The sequence below is a fragment of the Apostichopus japonicus genome, chromosome 19 (genome assembly GCF_037975245.1).
Source record: "Apostichopus japonicus isolate 1M-3 chromosome 19, ASM3797524v1, whole genome shotgun sequence".
NCBI classification, from domain to species: domain Eukaryota; kingdom Metazoa; phylum Echinodermata; class Holothuroidea; order Aspidochirotida; family Stichopodidae; genus Apostichopus; species Apostichopus japonicus.
In genome coordinates, this window is record NC_092579.1 from 10,670,426 (window position 1) to 10,676,440 (window position 6,015).

Genomic DNA, 6,015 nt, shown 5'->3' on the forward strand with positions numbered 1-6,015 from the left:
GACCCGGCCAGGTCTCGAACCCGGAACACTAAGACTCATTGTTTCAAATACCACCTCCTTTATCCACTCGGCCACAGCACCGGTACGTAAACCAAACTTCACACAGATATAGAGCGTTGCACGCATGTGTGGGTCCGCGATGATAGGAAGCTCCTGTAGAAGTAGATTTGTCGGTAGACGATGCAGCTGACGGGCAGGGGCGTATCCAGGGGGGCGCAACAGGCGCGCGCCCCCCTATTGGCCGTCACCAAGCAAAAATAGTTGACTGTAGGCTTCATTGGCCCTATAACAGCAAAATGTATTATTGCGCCCACGGTATTGATATAGTACATATATGCACCCTCATAGTATTCATATAGGCCCTATAGTAGGCCTACACACGTACATGTTCCCTCGAACAGCTGAGAATCTCATGTAACCAGGGGAATGCTTAATACACGTTTCACCTGGATGCCCTAGCAATCGGTACCTAGGAATGTAACTATGTGTAATTGTGTATTGCATGTGTATAGGCCTATAATAGCCTGCATGAGGCCATTTTCTTCATCGAATAATATAAAAGAGCTCTCGAACATTCTAACGTTGCGCCTGAAACAAGATTGAGTTGGGCAATTTTCCCAAAAAAACACCCGAAATTAAAAAAAATAGTATTTTGGATCCTGATTATGAGATATTTCGGACATGACATCCCTATTTTAAAGTTGGGTATATGCCGCTTGGAAACCTCGGGAAGTGCCGTTTCCGGCCATCTAGAGGGTTTGTTAATCCCAAAATGTTCTTGTACGCTTCGCGCCAACTCATGGTGGCGCTACGCTTAGATAGTCAACAAGGTCATATCCCCCCCCCCCAACTCGGAAGTACGGATCGCCGCCCATGCATATGACACCATTTTGCATTTCAGCCCTTCTTCGAAAGCAAAAATTGTACACCCCTCCCCTTAGACCCATCCCCCAGGACGGCGATCATTCATGCCTGGCGCCCCCCTATTGGAAAATCCTGGATACGCCCCTGGACGGGTATGATAATATAACCGGCGTTAAGTCTGTGAGTGTAAGCTGCGAAGAGTGCTTATTTTCATCCTAATCAGTCCACGCTACTTTTAGCCAGTCAAGCGACACTGTGTCGTGCTTAGAATTTATGTCTTCTACAAAAGATTTGTCTCCTCGGGAGATTACTCGGTACGGACCGCGATATGGCGGTTGAAACGGCCGGTTGAAGGTATCATCGCGAACCCACACATGCGTGCAACGCTTCATATCTGTGTGAAGTTGTGGCTTTCACACGTGAGCTCTAGTTCCGGTGGGGTTTAGCTGAGACATTTGTGTCCGAAGGCGGTCAACATAACGGTAAGGTCGGGGGTGCGTTGAGGCTCATCTTGACTGACCAAGTCACAAGGTAATCTCAAGGTTGTACCACAAACCAGTTCAGCGGTGCTGCAGCCGATGTCTTCTTTGAGCGCCGTGCGGAAACCAGTAAAACAAATGGTAATTAGGCACTTCAATGTGTAGGATCATCTTGCGCTTTGATGATAGCCTTTAATTGTCAAAGGAACGTTCTACTAAACCATTGAATTCCGTATGATATGCAGTTGTACGAATGCGTTTGCCTCCTAACAGCATGGATAGTTCGAATTCCGCGCCTCTGTCGGTGGTGATCATAGCTGGTGTGCCAAACGTTGATATCCATCGAGAGAGAAAAGCTTTTGCGACACCTTCGGCGGTGATATTGGGAATGCAAATGGTTTCAGTCCATCTAGTGAATCGATTTACAATAGTCATTAAGTACATATATATATGTGTATGTATGTATATATGTATATTAATATATATATATATATATATATATATATATATATATCCATTTAATAGTGGCAATGGTCCTACTATATCAATGTATACATGATTAAAGCGCGCATCTGGGTAAGCGAAAGTACCAAGTGGTATAACGGTGTGCCTTTGTACTATTGACCGTTGGCAGTCTAAACAAGATTTAACCCAGTGTCTCACATCTTTGATGATATTGGTCCACACAAATCGATCCGCTACTAAGCGTTGAGTCGCGCGTATGCCAGGATGCGATAAACCATAAATGGCGTTAAAAACAGTACGCCGCTTAGTTTTCGGAACGTAAGGTCGCGGTGGTCCGGTTGATACATCACAGAGTATTGTTCCATCAGAAGAAGGTAAAGACATTTTCTGGAATACGATTGATGAAGATTCCTGGAGTGAAGTTCGGGGTCGTCCTTTTGAGTTTGCGCAAATTGCGCCTAGTCCAATGGAGTAGAGAAAGGAGACTGTGTAAAAGAATATACTCCCACGCGAGACAACGCGTCTGCGACAACATTGTTTTTACCACTTACCTGACGTATCTCCGTGGTAAATTGGGACACGAAACCAAGATGTCTGATTTCTCCAGGCGATTACTTATCAGAGTTTGTGCTCAATGCATAAGTAAGGGGTTTGTGGTCTGTGAAAATCGTGAATTGTCGTCCCTCTAATGTGTAGCGGAAATGTTTAAGCGTTAGATAAATGGCAAGCAGTTCGCGTACAAATGCACCGTATCTAGACTCAGTAGCACCTAGCATTTTAGAAACGAAAGTCAACTGTTGCCAAGATCCATCTCGGTAGTGCTTAAGTACACCTCCGAAATTCATTAACCGACGTATTCGCCGAAGTTTGCGTTAGGACGTTGGTTGAGGGAAATTATCAATAGCTTTGACCTACGCCGGTAGTGGGTGGATTCCTCTGGAATCAACTGTGTGACCAAGAAATTCAAGTGTAGGAACTCCAAACTGACTTTTACTTGGGTTAATGACAACTCGTAGTCTTGAAGTCGGTTAAACAGTTGTCTCAAATGATCCATATGTTCGCTGTTTGATTGACTAGCAATGAGTATATCATCGATGTTGACATAAAAAAATTCCAGTCCACGAGTTACCTCATCCATGAAGCGCTGGAATGTTTGCGCCTCATTTTTGAGACCGAATGGCATACGTTTGAATTCGAACAGACCGAAATGTGTTGTTATTGGCTTTTTGCTAATGTCCAACTCCTCAACCGGGATTTGGTGATATGCGAGCACTAGATCTATCTCAGAAAAAACGTTTGCGCCATTAAGTGAAGCAGAAAAGTCTTTAAGATGTAGTATGGGAATGGTCACGTTATTTAATTCACTATAATCCCCATATGGCCACCTTTCATCTTTTTTCTCTCGAATCATGTGAAGGGGAATGCCCATTGGCTATCCGACGGGCGTACTTTGCCCAGCTGCATCATGTTTTCGAATTATTGACGCACAGTTTTGAGTTTGCTGCGTGTTTGACAGCAGATTCTTCGAAATTGACACGAAAAAGGCTGGGGAATTCCGCAAGAAGCACGCTGTAACCAGAGTCGCTTTGCGTAGTAGCGGAAGTTAGGCAAAATGTTTTTAGCGGCGCGTTAGTTCCTTTGATGAACATATTTGTGGTTGTGTCAATAAGTTTGTTGTGCTGAACATCTACTAACAAGCCAAAATTGAGCACGATATCACAGCCTAAACTAACAGTATTTTAGTTTGCTATACCAAAAATCCGCGGGAATCGTCTCCTGAGACATTTTGTCAAGCGCCAATGAACGTTGGCCAAACGTTGGAATTGTGCTGTTTACAGCTTGAAGCGTTGGTCTTTTGCCGCAATTTTGGAGATCTGTGCGCGCAGGAGATATAACACTGACTACCGTCCCAGTGTCTATGAGAAAACGTGTGTTATTGATTCGATCTCGCGCGTAAAACAGACGACTTGTGTCCTGACCAACGTTTGCCGCCACTATGCGTTAGCCTGAGCGTTTTCCGAATTATTAGACGTGCTAGAAAAATTGCACAGTGGTCTGGAGATTTTTGCAGCAGTGCAGCACATTTGATGATACCAACACATGCCTGGCGGGCAGTTTATCGCGTTTCCTACAGTTTGTTGATTAGTAGAAGTGTTACGCTATCGACCGCGATTCTAATTTCTCTAGGCGAATACTTATCAGAGTTCGTGCTCAATGTATAAGTAAGGGGTTTGTGGTCTGTAAAAATCGTGAATTGTCGTCCCTCTAATGTGTAGCGGAAATGTTTAAGCGTTAGATAAATGGCAAGCAGTTCGATTCCAAATGCACCGTATCTAGACTCAGTACTACCTAGCTTTTTAGAGACGAAAGACAACGGTTGCCAAGAACCATCTCGGTAGTGCTGAAGTACTCCTCCGACGGCCAGATCCGAGGCATCCACCATGACGGAAAGTGGTAAATTAGGATCTGTATGCGTAAGTAGAGTAGCTTGCGCAGGCGCGGTTTTGCTAGCTGTAACAGCTTCAGAGGCTTCCTCTGTCCAAGTCAAGGGTGCTGCATTTCGGTTTTTACCCGCAAGTAAATCCGCGAGGGGGCGAAGAAGTTCAGCACATTGCTTTATAAATAGGTGGTAAAAATTCATTCAACCGACGTCTTCGCGAAGTTTGCGTTAGGACGTTGGTTGAGGGAAATTATCAATAGCTTTGACCTTCTCGGTAGTGGGTGGATTCCTCTGGAATCAACTGTGTGTCCAAGAAATTCAAGTGTAGGAACTCCAAACTGACTTTTATTTGGGTTACTGACAACTCGAAGTCTTGAAGTCGGTTAAACAGTTGTCTCAAATGATCCGTATGTTCGCTGTTTGATTGACTAGCAATGAGTATATCATCGATGTTGACATAAAAAAATTCCAGTCCACGAGTTACCTCATCCATGAAGCACTGGAATGTTTGCGCCTCATTTTTGAGACCGAATGGCATACGTTTGAATTCGAACAGACCGAAATGTGTTGTTATTGGCGTTTTGCTAATGTCCGACTCCTCAATCGGGAATTGGCCAAAATTACGGAAGAATTCACAGCCTAAGATAGCAGTTTATACGTTTGCTATATAACCCACCGGAATCGTCTCCTGAGACATATATCAAGCGCCAAAGGACGTTGACTAAACGTTAGAATTGGATCAGCCCACGTAATTGTTGTATCTCAGTGGTTGCATGTGGCGCTGGTTCGATTGCCGAAATTGGCGATAAACAACGGTTGACCTCCAAAATGTTGTCTGCTATAAACGCCAACTGGTCGATTTCATCCGTGGCACTTGTTGATGCCAGGATTAATTGTGCGTTAACTGGTAAGCGTTGTAGAAATAACTGACGTAGGATACTGACCTCCAGAGTCCGATCACCCAGAAGCTGCCGAAATCTTCGGAGCAACTTGGATGGTTTGCGGTCCCCCATTTCCTCGGCAGTTAAGAGTTGGAGGAATTTCTACTCCGATTCTGACGTACGCCTGATTTGTTCTCTCTTTATTGTATAGTACGGGTGTGGTTCGGGTGGTTGTAATAGAAAGTTACGAACTTCTATCGCTATCTCCGATTGAAGGGACAATATAACGTTAGCATACTTTGTTTGTTGGTTCTTTATCCCACGGGTCGTGAACTGCGCTTCAACTTATCAATACCAGAGCGCAGTAGCTTCAAACGGACCGACGCTATAGGAACTTCAGGTTCTGGCATGGCGCTACCATTATCCAATGTGAATAAATTGAAAAAAATAGTACAAGTATAAACCTTAGCGTTTATAAGATAGTTGGACGAAAGTCATTTTTTTTTCAACGAACGAAATGCGAAATGAGTTAGCTAATCGTTGGCGTCATGTGAATTCAAAGAGAGATTTAATTCAGGCTAATCACGTCGGGGTCACCAGTTTGGCGATAAAAAAACGAAATTATTACTCACCAGTTCGTCTAGCACAGCAATAACAAACGCCGGTCCGCTGCGTTGGTCCGTTTTGAATGAACTAAATAGAAAATACCGTATCCATCCATATTATGATTACAAGTATGTTGAGAACTTTCAACAAATACGAAAAGTTTATATAACGAGATAAAGGAATGCGGTTGCAATAAAATAATAGCTGTCGGATAGGAACGTTTCCCAACGCAATTAGAATTATCCAATCGAAAATACTAAGGCGATTGACGTAGTTGGTA